Source organism: Pelmatolapia mariae, linkage group LG17 (assembly GCF_036321145.2).
Source record: "Pelmatolapia mariae isolate MD_Pm_ZW linkage group LG17, Pm_UMD_F_2, whole genome shotgun sequence".
NCBI classification, from domain to species: Eukaryota; Metazoa; Chordata; class Actinopteri; order Cichliformes; family Cichlidae; genus Pelmatolapia; species Pelmatolapia mariae.
Window position 1 is genome coordinate 8638127 of NC_086242.1, and position 23703 is coordinate 8661829.

The 23703-nt window shown below is 40.9% G+C and overlaps 1 long non-coding RNA gene across 3 annotated transcripts; it reads right to left on the reverse strand.

The window, feature by feature from the left end:
* LOC134646763 (uncharacterized) lies at nt 1-20531 on the reverse strand. Of its 3 annotated transcripts, none has more exons than XR_010096787.1 (8): nt 20478-20531; nt 16949-17051; nt 16700-16791; nt 15648-15881; nt 8396-8581; nt 7998-8049; nt 7742-7877; nt 1-253 (listed from the first exon to the last, which is right to left on the reverse strand). It is a non-coding gene; the product is annotated as an uncharacterized LOC134646763 (long non-coding RNA). The 3 variants fall into 3 exon arrangements; XR_010096788.1 differs by having other exon boundaries at nt 16930-17051; XR_010096789.1 differs by having other exon boundaries at nt 16949-17046; nt 20478-20529.
* Between the last annotated feature and the right edge of the window lie 3172 nt (nt 20532-23703).

Consider the following 23703-nt stretch of genomic DNA (forward strand, 5'->3'; position numbering starts at 1 on the left):
CCACACTTTCTGATCCACTTAAACACCAACCTAAAGATGATATTCCAGCAGCACAAACCCAGTCTTTCTTCAAAATAAGAGCGATAATTAGTTTGTGGACAAAGACAACAGTTGGATGACCTTCATCAGGCACATTATTATGACTAGTGCAACTTACCCCTGTCTGAAGTTTGCCTGGGCGCAAATTGCTAAAAGGGAAAACGATGACGAGGAACTACTCCAGAGTCAGGTAGGTCAGGAGGAGAACAGAGACCTGAGGAGAAACATGCACCGCAAATAAAAACATGTTTTTAACTTAAAAACTGTAACACTGCTTTGAATACTGAATGCACTGTTATAAGTAGAACCTCTAACAGAGGAATCAACATGCAGAGGATGGAAATTGGGCTCAGATCATTTATAAAGTCAATTTTGTGCTAATGCAGTCTAATGATGATTTATCCTGGAAAGTGCAAGTTCTGAACAACAACAACAACTAAATGCAATGAGTGAGAGTGAATTATAAACACGATTTTAAAGTAAAAGAGGGCTTGATTTGAGTACTTTACTCTGAAAACATGACACATGTATAATGCAGAGCCGAAACAAGCTGATACGGTCAGTGAGTGGAACAAAGGATTATTTAAATCTTGAAGCTACTTTAGCTGAAAACAGCAGGGCAAAAGTACAAGCAAAGGCTGTCAGTCTGCTGTTTGCCTCAGATGTCAGTTTGTCTGCTGTCTATTTAATCACTAGGAGGCTGTAAAACTATGAAAGGAGTCCCATATGAGTCGATGAGCCAGTGAAACTCAGGTCTGATGACAGCGATACTGAAGTGATTGTTGTTTGAGATATGTTGAACTTTTGTGTTTGGAAATCAGACGAGAAACCATTTGTTACTTTTCAAATTCTATATTTATTAAGTTATGCAGGCTTGTTTGCACAACAAGGCTAAATAATTATATAAACCTTTCTGAATCTAAATAGTGGACTTTGGTAGAATTAAAAAATAAGTGCAGTGCAGGTCTGTGATGATTTTCAGTCCTACTATCATCTAGTTTTGATTCTGCTTCTGTCTTGGTTAAGTCCTCAGTAGTCCTGATGTTGAACTGTTGTAGTCCTGTTTTAATTCTGGATCAGTTCTGGGTCTGGTTGAATTGGGGTTTAGTCCCTGTGATACAGCCCGACTTTGTTCTGCCTTGCTGCTTAATAAGGTTTCCTGCATATGTGATATATATTTTTTTCCTATATGAAGTCATTCTTTTTTTTGAGCAACACTCAAAACAAATCCTATTAATCTTTCAGTCATTTCTACCCTCACTTAATTTCCTTTGGCTGCTCAGCTCTCACACAGTGGCTCAGCTATGCTCCAATCCCTCCATATTGTGGCCAATCACATGCGAGGATATAGGATAATATCATTAAGTGAAAAACAGAGAGCGGTGAGGAGGGCTGTGCGAAAGCAAAACCACATAAATATGCCTGACACCCGTAAACGAAGCAGCATCTTTGTCTCGTCTTGGTCTCGATACCCTCTGGTCTCGGTTTAGGTGGTCGTGACTACAAGTCTAATCTACAGTGGGATGCAAAAGTTTGGGCAACCTTGTTAATGGTCATTATTTTCCTGTATAAATGGTTGGTTGGTACAATAAAACATGTCAGTTAAATATATCATACAGGAGACACACACAGTGATATTTGAGAAGTGAAATCAAGTTTATTGGATTTACAGAAAGTGTGCATGTTGTGGAAAATTTAACAATAACCTGCAACACACCCAGTGAGCTTGATTTGAAGTGGGTTTAATAAACACATTGCAATGTGGAGAGAGCATCCCAGTGAAACACCAGGACCATCTCTGAATTGTGGCCACCGGCCTCACATCTTATATACAGACACACAGACAAAGAACATCCACAAACTCACATGTGGGCCCTTCTCACGGGGGGGCTATACCTCCTCCCTCACAGAGACAATTATGACCTCGTTTTCTGCTTGGCCATCACCTTTCTAACTACTGAACATCAGCACCATTGTGCACTCAAAGAATTCACAATGTGCATCCTCCCTAAAGTCAGGCGGAAAAAACAAATTCACATTTTATGGTCATCTTCTCTCCATCTGGGTCTCCACCCTTTGTTCGAAGGAGATCATATACAAAGGTCAAACAGCATTCGTTGTTCATCTGCAAAGAAAACTTCAAGCTGCTCTTTCATAAGAACCCGTTGTTAAGATAAGGAAGTTTTTCAGTGTGTGATACATTTTTCGCAGTTCATCATTAAATCCATCGACCCATGTTTCCCAATTTATTAACTGTTTCTGTAAAAGACCCTCTTCCCCCGTGTTATTAGGGATTGAGGCACACATGGCTCACCAAACACATGCCTTACTATGTTTACTCAGACAATGAGGGCCTAATGCACTTACGCATCAGGAACTGACATGCTAGATAATCAGTCTAGCTACCCCATGCTATAATTACTCCAATCACTTTTACTCAGGCTCAGGACTCTGAGTTTGTGATGTTCAGAGTCATGTAAATGCATATCATTTATAAAATGATTAGAAACGTCACACAAACGTAAAGCTAAAAACATACTAAGCTTTCCAGGGAAACTGATTGGCTGTTTAAGCAGGTGTTATCTGCATTCATTCGCTGATCCCTCTTAGGCGCCACAGAGTCTCACTCTGCAGTCGCTGAGGTAGAGCTTGGCACGCTCTTGTTGGAGGAGGGCGCTCTTTTCACCCCTCACCCTCTCATTCCAATGCAGCTTTATGGTTATTGCTGTGGTTCTGGAATCTTCTCATGATGGCTAGTAGGGCTCCAAACCGCACGACCTTTGACCTCAACCACTGCCTGGGCTGTCAGCTATGCCATGAGTGTTTCCTACTTCTCGCTGGGTCTCTGAAGACTTCTGATCAGCACCCAGTCTCAGTCAGGAGATTCCACCCTTGGGATGATTTCTTCCAGTAATACTCTGGCTGCTGCACCTGTATCTCTTTACTAGGAGGGAAAACTTCTAACCATTTGGAAAACATGTCAACCATCATCAAACCACATTTTCCTTTCAGTTCAGTGACGTTTACTTATAGATCATCAAAACCTTATCTGAACATGGACTTACGCCCTGTAGAGGTTTAATACCTGTACATGAACTATTATCTCACAAACCACAGTAAAAAGCCATGGACAAAACATCAGAAAAAACTCGTGGAAAACATAGAAAACATTGTTTCATGTTAAACCTGGAATCCCTCCTTTTGACACATGGTCTCTCCCATGAGTCGACTCATCAGAACTAGGAGAACAACAAAAGAAAAGGTTTAGTTAGATCATTTCTCAGACAACATCAGGGCTTCTCCTCCGCAGTAACTTCTCTCTAGCCCTGTAAACCCTGTGTTAGAGAATAAAATCAGCATTAATGTCATGTTAAGTGGGTCTAACTCTTGGCTCCGTCTGGAGCCTGCATCCACACCACAATTACCTAGAAACCAAAATTGGTGTATAAATACAAACTTCACACTTGCAAACAAATGCAGGGTCATAGCAGCAATAAGGCATCCAACACCACAGACACAAGTGTGCCACGTGCAGTTTATTTCCCCAAAATCATTAAAACATTACTGTGTCCATAATTTGCACAAATCATGGATCATCCCATATGTTTAATCAAAACTACTGCAACCAGTAATTTTTCTTAAGTAATGTCACTTGTTTTCACACTTTGAGCTCAACAATGATATGATAATGAGCCCCACACTAAGATGTTCTGTAATCACTGCACAACCTGCTTCATTTCACTCATGCATGTCTGTGTCTGTGCCGAATCCTCCACAAAGACCCTCAGAAAAACAAACATTAGCCGCGGAGCGTCTGGAGGTCAGGTCTGGATCAACAGATTGCAGAGGTGCTGCTGTGAATCATGTGGTCAACCCTCCTTTTCTGTGAAAGGAGTGATACAGCATGTGTTTCACAGTGAATACACATTTTCCCACTGTACAGTGTTTTCCTATAACCAACAAGCAGCCAGTAAAACACAGTTTTCTCCACACAAAATCAGTAACACAGAAAAGTAGCAGCTAAAGGTTTTTTCCTAAGTGCACCGTTACAAAAAAACCCCAAACATATTAGGCCTTGTTCAGGACATGTCTAAATATATATATAAAAATAAACCTGTGTTTCTCTTACAAAAAGAAAACAACCCTAACCTAACTGGCAAAATCAGCCTGGTACTAAAACAAAAAAACCCCCAAATCTGCCAGAAATCACAGGAAAAGTTTTGCTTTCTGGTGACACAACATGCTGTAGGGATTAGAACCTGCCATGCAGAGCTGCAGTCACTGCTTCTGTTCATGTTCCCCACATCATATTTACTGGTTGCCCACAACTGCTCCAGAATATCACACAATGCTGGAAAGTCTGGGGCCAACCAACATAGTTCCACCTTATACACAGATAATTTTTTCCCCTTTTTTATTAGCAGCTGCACAGTTCACGCAACACCAGTGTTCACCCTTTAAAGCTTCCATATCAATGTTTTATCACTGGAATGTGAATTTCTTCCCCAGGTCTGTGCTTTTTCACTTATTTTTCATTTTCACAGACCCATCATTTCATTTAGCTTTTCTCCTTGTTCCCCTCCAAAAGTAAACGTGTAACATGTCATGATGTATTTCACAAAACAAGTTTGTTTTGATGTATTCAGAGGTGTGTATCTGGGTGCAAGCTTCACCCATACATCAGAAACAGGAAACTCAGCCCTCTGCTACATCTTATTCACTTTAATAATCCACTCATCAATATTATCACAGAAGAGGATTTCCGTCATCAGTAAATTACTTGTGCTGCACCAATCAAGCAGAAAGCATCTCACAATTCACTATATTAACAACCAAATTTATTGTCTGATCACTGGTTGGTCAAACCAGAATCTCTTTTCCCTTTCACAAAAGTTAAACTGTAGTCCTGCAACCATAGAGAGTTAATTGGCAGCAGTGGATACACTCAACATTTGATAACAAGTGTCTGTTAAATTTACACTATTTTAACACACACTCATTGCATGTGTGTGTGTTAGCAGGCAGGTGTAATGGATGTGTGTGCAGTGGAGCTGCAGAGTCAGCAGGGCATGTCCTTAAAGCTGCCTTTCCTTCACATTTCTCTGTTTATGTGTGTTTGTGTGCGTTTTATTTTGACCTTTTTTGTGATCCTACGGACTTTTCTGAACCTCCACAAGACAGCCGGCCACAGTTTTCCAACCCAATTTTCATGTGTTCTCACATTAACAACAGCAGACTTCATTTTCCTCCATGCTCTCTTCTCCCCACTTCTCACAGCTTCTGTCTCTCTCATGCATCTGCAGCAGTTCACAGTTGTGGCGTGTCCCAGTGGGCCGTTCTTCTTCAGCTTCGCCTTTTGTCATTCACTCTTTTCAGTCTCTTCCTTTGCCATTTCAACTCCTAGTATGGCAAATGTGAAGCTCAGTCTTCTCAAGTCCATTCACACACAATGATGTCGCAGGTGAACACATGCAACTAGTGACAGGAGTGCTCTTACTATAGTAAAGTGAGAAAGTGATATTACTATAACTAATATGATATGATTAAATATGTGATTAACACACGAGAAAAAGAAATCTGCCACCACAGTGCAATAATTGTTTAAACAAAATCAGGCAGGCTCATAAATTTTGGCAACACAAAAAGCGGCTCTGTTGTGCTGTGGGCGGAGAAAAGGCTTCCTCTGCATCACTGTCGCATACAGCATCTCCTTGTGTAAAGTGCGCCGAACAGCGACTCCATCTGCTGCAACATGATGTTGTAGGTCTTTGGTGCTGGTCTGTGGGTCGACTGACTGTTCTCACCGTTCGTCGCTTCTGTCTGTCCAAGACTTTTCTTGGTCTGCCACTTCGAGCCTTAACTTGAGCTGAGCCTGTGGTTTTCCATTTTCTCAATATGTTCCTAACTGTGGAAACAGACGGCTTAAATCTCTGAGACATCTTTCTGTGTCCTTCCCCTTGATAGGTTTGTAGCTTAAACCTATTCGCTGGAACGTTGAAGACAATGTAATTAGGTTTTGAGACCCCCGTGTTGCTACTCTTCAGAGGAAATTAAAAGAGGAGGGAAACTTAGAATTGACCCCCTTAACCTCTTAAGCCCCAAGGGGGTTTCTGAGCTTCCTGCTCGAAAATGTAATGCCCAAATTAAATTGATTATTTCTCTGCAATTACAAACTCTGTCCTTACAATCTTGGTATCAAAATAAAGCTAACACTTGGGAAATTTAATCAGAGGTGCAAATATTAAAGCAGATATTACTGTGTCAAAGTTACTGAGACTGGAACACAGAAAAAGTAAGTAGATTTTATTCTCGCCTAATTTTCTTTTTGTAATTTTTAGCATATAACCCTTTTAAAAATATGCCTCAGCTCACATTTGGTTCCAGAAATCCAGTAATCAACATATAAGCATCATCTGTGCAAAGATTTATGTTTCTAAAGTAAAACAGTGAAAAACTACAGCCCTGTCAATACATGAATATCCAGACGTTGTACAAAAATGTCCAATTTTGGCACACAATTGGACACCATGCCAGTTGATTTTTTTTAGGTATTAAAGAGCAGAAAGTAATAAATTTTATTAACAGGCCTAAAAATGCTTTTTTTAAAAATATATTTTGGAAGAATTAACCACACATTTACATGGTAATGGCCCTTTACTGCAGTGGGCATAGAGCGCTTCATTGGCCTCTGGCCCTTTAAACTCCGAGGGGCTGTAACTTTGATTTCTTTTGGTCAATTTGCATGATTGACACCTCTTTTTAATCGTTTTAGCCAATAGATTCAAAATAACGATGCCACGTTCATGAATTTTGGTCAGAGTGTGGTGAAACTTGGTGTGTGCAGTCAGTGATAGCCCTGGAAGCTAACCAGCCTATCTTTAGCCGGTTACATGAAGTCTAAAGAATTTCTGGTTCGGTTTTGTTTGTTTAGCGGACCTTTGCGCATTTACGTAACTGCTCGTTTAATCGCGGCTTGTTTTCGGTGTGTTTGGTGGTTGTAGAAATGGTTTATATGACATTTTAGCTGAGATTCAGAGGTTTCTGTGGATACCACACATGTCTGGACTTATATTTCTCACCCCGTGTTATAACCGATTAAACGTGATCTCCTCCTTTTTGCCCCCGATACCGGGGGCGTGGGGCTTAAGTGGTTTTAAATACTCTTTCTCATTATTGGATTCACCTGTGTATGTAGGTCGGAGCTCACTGAGCTTACAGCCAATTTGAGTTCCAATAATTAGTTCTAAAAGTTTTGAAATCATTAAAATAACAAAAGTGCCCAAATTTATGCACCTGCCTGATTTTGTTTAAACAATTATTGCAAACTTTCTGTAAATCCAATAAACTTCATTTCACTCCTCAAATATCAATGTGTGTGTCTCCTGTATGATATATTTAACTGACATTTTTTATTGTACCAACCAACGATTTATACAGGAAAATAATGACTATTAGCAAGGTTGCCCAAACTTTTGCATCCCACTGTACTTACTGTATATGTATATCTGAATACTGTGGTTTTAACGCGGTTCACCTTCTGCAATGACCGACCATCACCATAATCATCCTCATCTGATTTCAGGCTGGTTTGGGAATATTTGCGCCTACATTGCTTGGAATAAATCCTTTCAAAGGAAAGTATTTCATGATCCAGTTCATGTGTTCATGTGCACAAACAGCTCCAATATTTTAATCTTCTCACTCTTTTTTGACTTGGCCCCGGGTCGATGTTCATGGGACTCGTCCTCCAGGCCATTTTGCCTCTTGTACCAGTCGAACAGAGTCTTCAGGATGGATGGCAGGCAGTACCCAGCAAGAGAACTCATAGAGCTGATCAGCTGGACAGATGACAGGAAGAAGAGAGGGAGCCAAGAGACAAAGGATGGCAAAAAAGGTTAGTCCTGTTCAGAATATGTGACAGTGTATAGTAAGTATGTGTCCACATGAGGCGCACACACCTGGTCAAACTGTGGCTCTTCTCCTCTGCAGAGATTTGTTTAGCGGCTTCTCCTGCCAGATAAGAACAGACAGAGGTGGAGAACAGCTTCTATTTGATCGCTGACTGTGGAGTGTGCGTGGGTTTCTCAGGTAAAATACAATCCAGTAAACACAGCGATAAAGAGAAGGCCTTCCCTGATTTACTGCTTTGTCCATTTAATGCTCGGCTGGAGAGTAAAAAAGGTCGAAACTGAGATTTGCATAAAATGTTGAGCCAATAAACACCGCCATCAAAAGGTACTATGACTAATAAAATGAAGTAAGATGGGCAAAATGCGTGTTTATGATGCTGTAACACAGACAGAAGTGGACTAAGCGTCATGGAGAGAAAAGAAAGAATCGCAGCTCGGCCGCTCACCAGTGGTTCAGCCATGATGATACAGCTCTTGCGTTCAGAGAGCAAGGTGAAGATGGCAAATAAGCTTTCTAGGACAAACTCGCCCGGCTGGCTCCACGTTGACAGGCGCCATGACGACGGGGCCCTTCCTCTCACCCGAAGGGCCGCTGGCTGGTGGGATGGATGGCTTCAGTCCCACTGGAGAAGCTGATGACATATAAGACAGGCCCGTTAGTCTGAAGTGCTCTGACTCTGTGGGTCCCCCCTAAGTTACAGTAAATACTTCTGTGCTCCCAGCCTGCACACATTCTTATCAGCGTCACTGCTAACCAATGTTCCCTCTAAGCTGCGCACTGCTGGCACGGTCTCTGCGCACAGAAAATCTGTGTTGCACACAAAAAAAATCTAACCTGAATTGAAATTAAAATAAATACTTTAACAATTCTGTTTTGCAGTGTGAGTCAGTGAGCTATGGGATTAGAACGATGCCACCTTATCTCATAGTCCAGCCATTGATGCGATTCACATTCGTATATACGCAGCTAATCAACGTGGTTGACAGGCTCTGACAGCGCCCTTATGCGCCCACACCGGTGTTCTAGCTAGCAAAGCGGCGTGGCTGATGACGAGTGAAGCCACGTTAATGACAACGTGTACAACCATTGTGTGTGTCAGAACAATGAGGCGACTGCTGAATGTTACAGGTGTTACAGCAGTGATACATCCGCTGTTGTCAGGCCTGCAGGTATCAGGCTGTTGTTCTCCTTCATCTCATAGTGGACAGAAATTATTTTTTGGAGTGGCACAAATAATTTGTGTGGCATCAGATTTGATGCAGAACAGCTGATTGTTCTGTAAATAGTTTGAAATGTTTGTTTAAAAAGACGCCTTGGCTGCATTTTTAGGTAAAAACAGCTGCAAAAAACTTTGTTGTTTGCATAACTCAGTTACTTTTTTAAAGTAGTAACTATATCATTAATTGCCCAACATTGGTCATTATATCCTGTATTTTGCAGACAGAGTTACAGGACTCTCTCCCAGACCACAGACTCATATTACAAGTCAGAGCTTTATAAATATATAAAAAAAGGAGGTTGTGTTTTCAAAACTGGAGTTCAAGTTATTTTTACTTCCAATAGTGTTAACATGCTGCACAGGTCATGAACAAGTTTTAAATTTTCATTGTAAGTGGGCTGAAGCAGTTAATTAAAAGTAGTCTAACACAAATGCTGTAATTTGATTATTTTAATAAACCATGTAACTTGGATGCTAGCGTGACCACATTGCACACGTCTGCTGTTGCTCACAGTGGTCCAAGGGACGCTCAGGGAGTTTGTGTGTTCGCTCGGACACATGAAAAATTAGAGGGAACGTTGCTGCTAACTGGAGCATATTTAACGCTAAAGTTGTTTGAACTACAGATGTCATCATCTTGGGGCCTTCAGCCTGTTTTTGCTTTCTGAACCATGACAAATGCAGCTGAATATGCATTAGAAGTTCATATTTGCAATGCTCTCATGGTTGATGATTCTCACTTGTAGAGTAACCAGGAATGGGGAAGTGTTAAAGATCATCTTCTTGAGCATAAGTCGTATTCAAACGAATAAAAACCACATCTGTGTATTTAAATGTCGACTGAGTTGTGGCTCGGTGAAAGACGCCGACTCTGGCGATCCTTACACGATCCTCCCTGCTTTGCATTCAGGCAGCTGTGGTGCAGACTCATGCTTTCTCGTGCTTGATCAGATGAGAGTCGAAAGTCGTGGCGTCCCAGGAAAACTGCGGTGGAGCACTTCCTGCGACCATCTGTAGACCATTTGCATGACTCAGCAATAAAGGGGGTAATTCAGCAGAATTCTACCATGTCCAGTCAATACAAGTCTGCCTTGGTTTAATTACACTTTTATTTTAATTGGAGATTGACAATAACAACACTGTTTTCCTTTGAGCCAAAATTTCATTGAAGGAAATTTCACTGCAGCTTTGATGCTGGATGGAGACAGCAACACATTTTAAAACCCTGATTTGGACTGTCTTTACAACACACACACACACACACACACACACAGCACTAATGTTTCTATTGTTACCCTCTTCTGTTTTATATTGTGCTGAGTGAGCATGCCGTCAGCCTGACCAATAAGAGCCGAGAGCTGCAGTGATAGGCAGGCTGAACCAGCAAATAGCCAGAAACATCTGGTCAGTGCAGCACCGCCTCAGGTACCACGTACAGCTTTTAACTGGCTTCTGACCCCAAACAAACATTTATTATAGCTCTATTATGTAGGAAATGTAGGAGACGCGGACATAAATACACAGAGGGTTAACGAGGGAAGTGGGAGCACACGGGGAACACAGGTGACACTGATAATCATAACGAGACACGGCAGGAGTAACACAACACTGACGGAAGACTATCAAAGTAAAACAGGAAGCACACAGAGACGCAGACCAGATTGGAAGAGAACACAGACGTAGCGGGCTGGGGAAAACATGGAATAAAACACAAGGAGGAGAAATGAGGCATGGGGACTGGCAGATACACAGAGGGGGCACACAGGGGGTAAGGTCACGAGGGGAAATCAAATAAGCAACATCTTAACAGAACAACCTAGGGACCCTAAAACTGACAGCAAATCAAATTCAAATTCAATTATTTATTTGTCACATACACAGTCATACACAGTATGATATGCAGTGAAATGCTTACACAACTGCTCGTGACCTAAAGAAGAAAAAAGAAAGACTATGAATAGGATAAGAAATAAATATGAAAATTAAAATTAAAATGGTACATTTGACTAGGAAAGAATAAGATAAAATATAAAAATTAAGTTCAAAATAAAATAACTGTACAACAACAAATTAGAATGAAGGGTAAATTTAACTGGGAAAGAACAAGATAAAAATATAAATTAAAGTTGAAAATAAAATAACTGTACAACAAAATACACAAATACACAATATAGAAATATATAAGAATGTATGAAGAAATATAGAGTGATAACAGCAGCTGTACAAGTATTAAATGGCAAACAAACAACAACAACACAAGACACACAAAAAACCAGGTAGAAGTCCCGGGACCATGACATGCAGGTGGTTACATATGGTTAAAATGATTCAAATGCACTAAGTATGCACGTTTTTCATATCAATATAGGCCATAACTTGATTGTTGTCTGTAGCCCACATGATTAAACACTTTAAACATGTGAGTTTAGATTTGATCTACTGTATAGCCTGTATAATAAATTAATATGTAGCCCAATAAGTATAAAATCCAGAAAGCTACACAACATGGGGCGGTTCATTTACAAACACAGGTCTAACTTGAGTTTCACACAGTTTTTATTAGAAACAATCAAATTGTTAAATGCTTAAAGTACACAAAATGTCAGAAATCTGCACCGTCATGAACAGAAATTTAAACCTAATTTTTCGTGATTTGTTGAGTAACCCTCCGAGGTCTGAATCCCACGTTGTGCACATCAACATCACAGATTTGTACAAATAAAGTTTATATTTATATGTTTTGTTGCCATAGCGATGCCTCCAGGGAAAAATGAGGGCGCAGAGCAAGAATGAGACCATATTAGTGGATATATGCTTTGATAACTTTGCCTAACAATCATAAATGTTTTATATTTTGTGTGTGTCCTCATTATTGAGCTTTAATCCTGCATGAAGGCCAAGATGAATCTCTTAGAGTAGAACTTTACAGGAACTATTAGAATAAATGAAAATAATAACACATTGACTGCTTTAGTCTTTTACATCCACTTCTGTCTGTTTTTTTGTCTCCATTTAAAAGATATCAAACTCTGAGCAAACAACTTGATGTAAAAAGAATCTCTGCACATTCTACAGTCTTTGATGCTAAAATGACATCACAGCATTTAAGCATGTTTTGAATGAAAACATCAGCATATGAACACAAAACTGAAGACACTGCAACCGTATGAACGCAGACCACTATTTAGTGACATTTCGACGTTTCCCCGAGGATTAACTGCTCTGTAATTTACCAAGAACTAAAGTAAGCTCACATTTCAGTTTGTAAACTTAAGATCATTTACTTAAATATATGAAGCCTGATTTTCCTGCCTGCCAGGACAGTATTTATGTACTTTACATTGTGCAAGACTAGACTATATTTTCCAGGAAAACAAATGAAGACTTAACTATTTGTCAGCTGATGTCATATTTGACAAACTATACATGAATTAGAAAATGTTCTTAATCATATCTTGGAGTGACAGAAGCTCCTTTTAACACGATTATTTCTGAGATTATTTTGTTCATTTAGGAAAATAGAGAAGACTTAAGTTTTGTTCTCAAACAAACTATTGGAATTTCTGAGAAACTGAGGCTGCGTCCACTTGTACACGGCTATTTTTGAAAGCGCAGCTTTGTCTTTTTGTTTTTAGCGTTTATATGTGGAAGGAGATATTTTTTCAAAGCTGCACATGTGGACTGGATTTTTTTTTTTTTTTAAACGAAAAAGGAAAACGTCCGTTTTCAAACATAGCCGTGTACGTTCGGACGCAGCCTAAAGTCATCACCAAAAAAGCAAATTCTCTGAACATTCTGAGTTGAGGTTTAGTGATCATTGCTGTTTTGTGTTCCTTGTAGTCAAAATGAGTGAAAGTGGTGATGGATCACAAAACAACCGTAACGGTAAGCACATGTGCTCAGTCTTGAAATTGATGAAAAACAGATTTTCAGCAGATAGTTATGGATGCTAATTAAAAGATTAAATGATCTTGCAGGCCAACAGGTTAACCCACGATCAACTGCAAGTGGAGATCAGGAACCTGCTAATCAACCAGTTAACCGACGAGCTAACCGGCGAGCTAACCGACGAGCTAACCGGCGAGCTAACCGACGAGCTAACGAAGATATTGGTGGACTCCGGGGCTTCGCGAACGATCTTTATCTTGCTCTTTGTGATATTTGTTTGTTTGTGGATAGGCTAGTAACTTCAGTGCTGGAACAATATGACAATTACCTTTACGGTGACACTGACACTGACGATGACGATGATGATGACGATGACAACAATGTCATCGTTCAAAATATTAATGTAAGGGAATTTAATGCCAATGCTGTCAACAATGAACAGCATGAGGATCATAATGCTGTGGTTGTTGTTGGCATTGAAAATGAGGATTCGGATGAGGCATTTGAAGACTGTGTGGATGTTGACCAGCACATCCCAGAAGAGGACCCTCAGCCAGGTGTATCCAGGAGGAGGTCTAGAGAGATGGATGAAGAAGATGTGGAACCATACAAAAGAATCAGACGGAGCGAGGAGTTTTCTGATGATGACTCTGACTTCTTCTCTGCTTCTGACACTGATGGCGAGGGCTGTCCTCGTGTTGGTAATATTGCTGATGAGGACATCAATGAGCAGTCAACAGAAGAAGAACCGCAGCCCGGTGGATCCACGAAAAGGTCCAGAGAGGAAGATGTTGACGAAGAAGAGCGTGATAGCAAAAAATCCAGGCTTGCACACTCTGATTCGGGGACCAGCTCAGCTGTGTACGACCACTCTGAGAGCAGCAGTGATGAACTTTTTGAAGATGCACACGAAGAGCTTGGCAACCATGAAGCTGGAGGCTCGAGGAAGTGTTCCCGAGAGGATTTTGAGGAAGAAGAGGAATACTTGCCTGTGTGCAAATTTCGGAGGTGTTCAATTGAGTCCAGCAGCAGCAGTGATGAAGACTAACACTCTTTCGACGGGTTTCTTCAGTATCCTTTTAGAAGGCTGATGGCCTACTCAGGTGACCCTGAATCCTCCATGCTGCAATAAGCTGGGCATACACTGTGCTGCGATTTTTTCAGTCGCGTTATTCAGCTCCTGCTCAAACTGTACGATTGACTCGCAGGGGTGAGTCTTTTCACTCTCATTTCTGCGTTTGCGCGTGCGCAGTGTAAGACGCTGCGGTGATGCCCTCAGGACAACCGACAGGACTTCAAACAGGTTTGATTTTCTTACCAGCAAACGATTGATGATCGGGAGCTGGTCGAGAAGTGTTAATCGCTTCTCGTTACCCCATATAGACGATGCACGACACACGATCCTCCAAACGGTCGCACGACTGAAAAATCGGCTCAAAATGGGCCAAAAATCGCACAGTGTATGCCCAGCATTAGGCTGCCGGGGGATTCCCATGATGCACTGGGTGTTTCTTCTTCACCCACTATGTTTAATAGACCTCTCTGCACTGAATTGTACTCGTTAACCTCTGTCTGTCTTTATCCTGTTTTCCTTGCCCCTCCCCAACCGGTCGCAGCAGATGGCCGCCCCTCCCTGAGCCTGGTTCTGCTGGAGGTTTCTTCCTGTTAAAAGGGAGTTTTTCCTTCCCACTGTCGCCAAAGTGCTTGCTCAAAGGGGGTCATGTGATTGTTGGGGTTTTCTCTGCCCTGTCTCTTTCCTTCTTTTTATCTATCCCTCCTTTTTCCCTCCACCCCCCCCCTCTACCTGTCCTTTAATCTCTTCTTTTTCATTTCCTCCATCATCTCTCTACCCTGTGTTCGTTTTGAGAACACAGGGTAGATGATAATAAATGATAATAAAATGATAACAATTGGCTACATTTTGCATGTGTCAGATCATTTAAGTCTGCTTTTGTGTATAATATGCATACTTTACTTGTTGCTTCCAAATCCCAGAAGGAAGAAGAAGACAAATAAAAAATGAAACAAAAATATATTTCTCTTTCTTTAGTGGATAGCTTTAGCAGGGAGTTTTTCCTTCCCACTGTCGCCAAAGTGCTTGCTCATAGGGGGTCATATGATTGTTGGGCTTTTTTTTGTAAGTATACCTTACAATATAAAGCGCCTTGAGGTGACTGTTGCTGTCATTTGGCGCTCTATAAATAAAATTGAATTGAAAATTGAATAGATGTCACTGTGATGATTTCTTCCCTCCATAGAAAGCTTAGACCCAAATGCAGATTCAATGCACATGGTTAAACTATTTATGAGACTTTGCTTAAAGAGAGGGAATGGAGAACGTGGCTCGAGCTAGGAGTGTCAGCAGAGAGCAGGAACCAGAGGAAAAGCTATCGAGAGACTGAACACCTGGCTCCTGATGGGAACAATCCAACGGGAATTCTGCAACAGAGGGAGAAGAAGTTGCAGGACGGGTAAGGGAGTTTGAGGGTAGGATTAGTATGTTGGCAGAGGAGACCTAAACACAGGGAAAACAAGGTTAAACACAGGGAAGGAGCAAGCCAGAACTGGAGCAGAGGTGAAGCCTAGTTACCACTGGAGATGGCAGAACAAACTGGCGAGGAGTAGCAGGCAGCGCTGGTTTAAGAAGCCCTCCTGCTGATTGTTTGCAGATGAGGCCCAGGTGAGATACTGGAAACTCCACCTCTGAAGTGTGGACACAGTATCCCGATTCCAAGTGGAAAAGCCCCTCAGACACTTCCATGGTGCATGACAAGAAGGACGAGAAAGCATTCATTGTCCATCCATCCGTCCGTCAGCGTAATGCCTAAAAGTTTATTCAGATGTAAATATATTACATTTTTAAATAAAGATCATCAGTGTTTTTAATGACGCTGCATTTCATTCACGTGTCTCTATTGGACAGTGTTGTAGAAGTTAGAGAAGACAGGAATCACTTCCAGCTTGGCCTGACGTTTGATCACTAGTGATGTTCGATACCACTGATTTCCTTTCCGGTCCGATACCAAGTAAAATTCAGGGAGGTATCGACGATACTGATCCGATACTTTGTACAAAAACTTTACTCTTTTATTTTATCTCAAATTATAGCGTCATAATGATTACAGGACATCAGATTACTTGTTCTTATCACTTAATAATGCAGAGTTCATCATATAGAAATAAAAAACCTGAAGTTGTGCGCTATTTGAACACCTTGCCTGCCTGCAGCATTAAAGGACTCCCTGAGAGACGTCTGTCTCACCCTAGCAGCACCTGTCCTTCTCCTCCTCTTCAGTTCGCCTCAACATAAGCTCCTCATATTCTGTGATATGATTTACTCTGAGGTGTTTGACAAGGTTAGTGGTGTTGCCACAACACCTCACTTTCTTGCCACATGTATCGCAAACCACGCAGGTGAAACTTTCTTTGAAGTGGCTCATCGAAGTTGTAATTAATCATCAATTCCCACACAATGTGAGAATGCAATCAATTTGTTTATCAGGGGAAAGGTGGGATTTTTTTAGGACACTGGAGCCTAACATTAACTGGTTTCATCTTTGCTTATTTCCATAAGAAGAAAAACATACTGAGAAAGAGATCACCAAAATATACATGTATGTATAAATGTATAAAGCCACTTACATAAAACATGAAAAGGCGGAGCAGCGATGCCCATCTCAGCCAGCGTATGATGGTGGGGCAAGATGGCAGCTTCCACAACATGACGCCAGCTCCTATGTATTTTTAGTAGATAAATGATACGTTTATGACAATGTATCAATTGTTGGAAGATGTAATTACACCTTAATTATGTAATTAGAAGCAAAAAATGATTTTTTAATCAAATCACCTCAAAAAATTACTGTACTTACTTTCTAATTGATTCTTTACCTCTAAAAGGGGCGGCTGTGGCTCAGGAGGTGGAGCAGGTCATCTACTAATCAGATGGTTTTTGGGTCGATCCCTGGCTGCTCCAGACTGCATGCTAACTGTCCTTGGGCAAGACATTAACCCCAAGTCACACTCTGATGCATTCATCAGAGTATGAATGTGTGTGAATGTTAGATAGAAAGCACAGAAAAAGGGCTTCTATGAACAGGTGTGAATGAGGCAACCTGTACAGAGCGCTTTGAATGTTCAGGTAGAAAAGCACTGTCAAAAATGTCTGTGTTGATTTCTTTTGGACCTCAAACATTACTCACCTTGTTGCAGGTTTCTTTATTAATGCTGAAAACCCAGAATGGAAACTGACCTTACTGCTTCCTTTAAGCATCTAGAAGCTGCTTGACATCTTTACAGATCTATCTATATCTTTCAAAACTGTCTATAATATTTCTTTACAAATACATATTACATATTGTAATTTTGCTGTTGTTAATTCATCTTTCCACCTGATAGAAGAATCCCTCCTTATTATGATTTCAATTTCATCGCTGGACGAAGCTTCAAAGTTTTCATTCATGCCACCAGCATTCTCTATATCCAAACTATTGCGGCTCCTCCAACCAACGGCCGCGGCAGGCTAAACATGAGGACACAGATGACGCGCAACAGTAAACACATGAGATACACCTCTGTACTATTTGCTACTTTTATTCCACACACAACTGTCCACTATACAAATCGGCACACGGGCTCAAACCTTAAACAAATGCACAGACTGCACAAATAACTGCACCATTTACTATGCCAAATTACAACATTGGCCTATTGCATAACTGCGCTCAAGCTGCAGTCAACAGAAGGTTTCGCCTCATGCTCACCCTACCTTTCTGCTCATCAACATCAGGTGCCGTGAACAGGTGAGTGCAACCACATTTATCACCTAACACACCCATGAGTCACGCCCCACACCCGTGTACCAATACAGTGAGTGCATTTAAACCAACCCACTTAATCAAAAAAGGAACAGCTCATATGACTCCTACACAAACTACTGGCTAACACATAGATTAAGCTCGTCAAACATCTTTCTCATCAGTTCTTTGGCAACAACAGAATGACTTCAAGGCGTTGCCGTGCATTTGTGTAGTATGTTGGGTTGATGGTAGCAGGGGCGATTCTAGGATCAGAGCTTTGGGGGTGCTGAGCACCCAGAGAGCTGCTCAGCCAGGCAAGATCAACTTTACTCATCACGATGAGACGTCTTCCCTGTCTCTGTCAGTCCCTGCATCCCTACATGTCTCCAGTTGTCCCGAGTTCTCTCTGTCTGTCTCCTCGGTGCATTTAAACCCCTGTACCTCCCTGTCCTCATCGTCTGTTGTCCTCGTCTCTGTTATCAGTCATCATAATTTTACCATCTCTGTGCAAGTCTGCAAATTTCTTTAGTAAATCATAAGATTCTTAAATTCATCAAGTCTCTCTGTGCCTGGGTCCTCGTCACGATACATGACATCACTGTTTTGCAACTTTGCCTATGGTACAATGTATGAAAAGATCTTTACTGCAGATACTACTATGGCTCTGTAGATTTTTTTTAAATTTTATTTTAACCCATGTCGCCTCACCTTGACTGGCAAATCTGTCTATCACTTTTTGGTAGTCAACTCTCTCAAGCAGTTGAACGGTTTCTGTTTTGCCTGTCACTTTTCCTTGTCTGTTTTCTTACCTGCCTCTTCCTGACCTTGTACTTTCTCCTCACGTTCCCCTCTTTCCTCTCTTCCTCTTTGGACTGACAATCATATACAAATAGATTATATTCAATTAGATGAACAAATTAAATTAATATGAAAAAAAAAATACTGTTAAGATCACTAATAAAAAGTCCTCTCTCAGTGGACAATTTTAAGTTTTACATTTTAAATATGTTATATAAAATTCAACGGGAGCAACAGGCCGGTCAGATGTCGCTGATTTTACTACAGAGTAGGACGGGTTGTAGGCAGGGCTGGACTGGGACAAAAAATCGACCCAGGCATTTTGACTAGAGACCAGCCCACCAGGTATTACAGGAAAAGCCATAAAGCCTTTGAATGAAAACAGATGCTGTTGTGACAGTGATGTACACTGTCTTGTTGGTAAATTTATGATTTCTATACATTTTACATCAGATAAAAACTTTGGTTGTAAAATTCAGACAATTATTTAATAAAAGCTAAACATTTTAAATGAGAATAAGAAAGAAAAGTATTTCTTTGTGCCCCCCTTCCATGTTAATGCCCTACCTGGCCCCCTGGCAAAACTTTGCTAGACCCGCCCCTGCACAGTTATGGTAAATGGTAAATGGCCCTGCCTACAACCCGTCCTACACTGTAGTAAAATCAGCGACATCTGACCGTCCTGTTGCTCCCGTTGAATTTTATATAGCATATTTAAAATGTAAAACTTAAAATTGTCCGTAGCCTGCGGACAAATGTACATCTTTTATTAGATGAACATGTGGTTTCCATAGTAGTACCTGCAGTAAAGATCTTTTCATACATTGTACCATAGGCAAAGTTGCAAAACAGTGATGTCATGTATCGTGACGAGGACCCAGGCACAGAGAGACTTGATGAATTTAAGAATCTTATGATTTACTAAAGAAATTTGCAGACTTGCACAGAGATGGTAAAATTATGATGACTGATAACAGAGACGAGGACAACAGACGATGAGGACAGGGAGGTACAGGGGTTTAAATGCACCGAGGAGACAGACAGAGAGAACTCGGGACAACTGGAGACATGTAGGGATGCAGGGACTGACAGAGACAGGGAAGACGTCTCATCGTGATGAGTAAAGTTGATCTTGCCTGGCTGAGCAGCTCTCTGGGTGCTCAGCACCCCCAAAGCTCTGACCCTAGAATCGCCCCTGCTACCATGTTTCCCTCTCACCAGATAACCAAACCGATATCATGACCAGCAGCTTTACAGCTGTGGCTCCAGCAAACATCAGCTGATACTAGAAATTAATATTAAATAAATTCTAACAACAGCTGATCAAGCTTAAACGTGCTGCTGTTGTTTAGTGCGACATCCAGCGGTTTCCTCTTTCTGGCGCAAAGTGAGTGATAAATAAACAAGAGAGAAAAGCCGATCAGCTGATCATTGATCAGTTTCATGATTGAAGTAGCAACAGGAGAGGGAGGGGGAGAGAATGAGAGGAGAAGAGGCAGCAGCTGTGCAGCAAAGACACAGAATAACTCCAGCTTTGTCTTTTTCATTGTAGCTCATGTCCGGGACAAACTGTTCCTTTTCAGCTCAATACGACATGCGTAATATTTTCGGTGAATACGGGAGGGTTGGCAACTCTAACTAACCTTATGAATAAAATAAAGTTCACTATCAGTAACATCAAAGCACCCACCCAGCTGTATAGAAACCTAGTACACAGTAGGAGTTATTGTAACCGACTGTAAAAAGTCAGCACAACGAAAATAAACTACACCTAAACTTGGTTTATATCTGACCCAGATAGACTGCAGGTCATAACTTCTTACCTGAAGTTCAGTTCACCTGACACTCAGACCGGCGGCCGCCTCGGGTCTCTCCTCCTCCTGCCTCCCCTTTTCCTCATCCACCTGCTGGCCTCTGTGGGAGTTCCGCCATAGCCACAACCAAACAACTGAGTTATTTTTACACACCGCTCAGCATCCAGCTGGCCAATCCACCACCTTTCATTGTTTATACCGTTACAAAAAAAAAAGAAAAAAAGAAAAATCATCGGCCCATAAAAACTAAAAATCACAATACTGGGTTGGCCAGTCCAGCTATGGTTGTAGGGTAGCAAACGTCGTCGGAAAACACGTTTTCAACACGTTTTCAACACTGCAGGTTACCTGGGTGTAATGTTTTTCAGCTAAAAAGGAACATGGTCTGACTCCTACCTAACTATATAAAGGGTAACGGAAGGTAAATGCGGCTAACATGTCCTGTTTTAAGCCCGGCACGTACACCTCTGCTCCGCTGTGTCTCAGCCACCATTGTTCTGGCAGAAAGGGCGCTAAAGCCAGAGAGAGGAGAGGCGAGCTGGAACAAACCAGTTTTTTTCGGAGGGGGGATATCTATACTTTTATTGTTCAAAGTTTTGTTGTTAGTTTTTAGTCGACCTCGGCCGCTACATGATCATTTCCTAGCACCAGTTCTTTGTTTATGTGATTCGGTGGCTTATTTTCATCAGTGCTCCTCATCTCTCTCCTATGTGCCGCCTCCGCTGACAGCGCTACTGCTCGGGATATGAGTGCCCCTCCCTTACTAACCAATCGAATGCCAAGAAGCTGGTAACTGAGGCAAGACACGCTTCCTATTGGTTAGCAGCTGTTTCCACAAACGTGTCGCTAGGGGCGCACCTTGGACCAAGGGCAGGACACCTGCTATGAAAGGATGCTGAGAACCACAGGTGAGGCCAAATCAAGAGAGGAAAAATCCGTGGAAAGCAAGTCCACAGACACGTTGCAGCAGGATAACAGGCACCTTTATGATACGTAGCTGCACAAAGTAATATGGAGGTGAAACCCCTTCATTTTTGGATCATGATTATTATTACCCTTTTTTCACCAAGAACTCCCATTGATAACAGAGTGTCTTTTACAAAAGTAATCTTGCTACACTATCAACCATACAACCTAAAACATCTAAAACAAAAAAGAAGCTAGAAATACAAAAAATACACAAAGTCCTCAACATACTACACAAAAACATTACTTATTATGCTTTTAAATTGAATAAATATATTATTTCATTTAAATTGATTAGAAATTTTATTTTTCAAATATTTTTTTTTATAATTTTTTGTATTAAAAATGTATATTTTATTAATATTTTTTAATACAAAAAAATCAGCAAGGAGGACAATTTGTATTACCCATAGTGAGAACCGATGTAGTTATAAGAAGTCTTTTATATGGAGCTATTAAGGAATAGAATTGGTGTCACTGCAGATAGAGAGAAACACTTTTGACTGTGGTTAGAAACTGTTAACGTGAGCCTGGATCTGTAAAAGTTATATGAGTCATAATTTGTGCTTTGAGGAGCTGTTTTTTGTTGTTTGTGTGTGTGTGTGTGTGTGTGTGTGTGTGTGTGTGTGTGTGTGTGTGTGTGTGTGTGTGTGTGTGTGTGTATTTTATAGCAAACCATCAAAACGTAAGGATTTGTGACCCCAGGAATAAAGCTGCTGCAGTACTTCAGGTAACAGGGATTCTGATAAAATAAACTGAAGATAGAGGGATGTTTAAATGTAGGTGTTTTTAATAAATGATCCCATGTCCAAGGAAACCAGGAAAGTAAAAAGTAACCATTTAGAGTGTAGCTGGTAGTTATTAGTATGTGGACAGAGAGGGATACAGAGCTCAACTGAAAGTTTATCTAGAATGGGTTTACAGAGGGAAACATGCCAGTGCTGTTTAATAGGGAAATGTGTGTCTCTGTGTGCATGTCAATAAAATTGACATAAAATACACCACTGGTTATTTTTGCTTGCGCTTTCTTCCCTTCAGGTTACAGAAAGCCTTAAAGAATGACCAAAAATGCAAAACAGCCAAAATTATTTGATTGTGCTTCATGTTCGTTCATGTCTTTTTATTGTTTGTATTTCAGTTAAAAAGAAAAAGCTTTCAGGAAACCAATATAGAGCCTGACACCAACAAACACAATCAAAAGCACACAACTCACACCGAGAGGATCCGTGCCGAATTTTATACACTAAACGTAAACATATGCACATCAAAACAGCATAACAGGAAAAAAGGGCCTTGTTGGGATTCCATTGCTTCCATTTTTATTTATCTGTGCAGCTTTCCTTTTTCATGTCCTCAGTGTGTAAACTCCTCCACCTTTAATGATTGTCACTAAGTTAAAGCAGCTGTTTAAAGGTACATTGGTGCACTGGTATAGAAAAAAATCAGAGTCATCAAAACATGAAAGAAAGCTGCAAAAGTCCAGCTGCAACGTCTCGTGCGCAGATGTTCAGAGTGTCACAATTCAGTCTCCTCATTGGTCAGTTAGTTAATTACATGTAACATGACATGCGTGTACAAAATGCTTTCATCCAGTTGCAGTCAGTCAAATGAGGAGTTCAGAGCAGTTCTCTTAAACAGCATGACTATAGCACAAAGACTCTGCAGCATGTTGGTTCAGTTTCAACATTAGTCCAGTCAAAGCAGATACATGTAAATGGAAGAATATGACATGAAAGCAAGAATAATGGGGAAAGTTAAACAGACACCCAAAAAGTGATGAGGATGGAGGAATTGCAGGGCAAGAAGACAAAGAAACCAGTAGGTGGGGAGAGATGAATTGGAAAGCTTATCTGTATATAAAAATATGTGATCCATTAATATTGTGTCACTGGTATTTGCCAGTCCCTCTATGTTTGTCCCACAGCTTCTAAACTTCATACAAAGTTCACCACAGTGACGGGTTAGGATCTATGTGTGCATTTTACAAGAGTCATCTAAACACTTTTCTTGATAGACTTAAAGAATTTTAAGCCAGGGATGAAAAAAAGCTGTAAAACCACTATTTGTGTCCAAATATATTCATTTTAGGATATTTGGTGATTCTACCCTGGATGTGAGTGTGAATGTGAACATTGGTGGATGTCTGCCTCTACATGACTCTCCAGGATGTACCTGTATCACCTTATGAAGAAGGTAAGTGAATAAATGGAAATGGTTTCATTTCAAATTTCACTGCAAATATAAAGTCAATGCGTAGCTTGAACGGCAT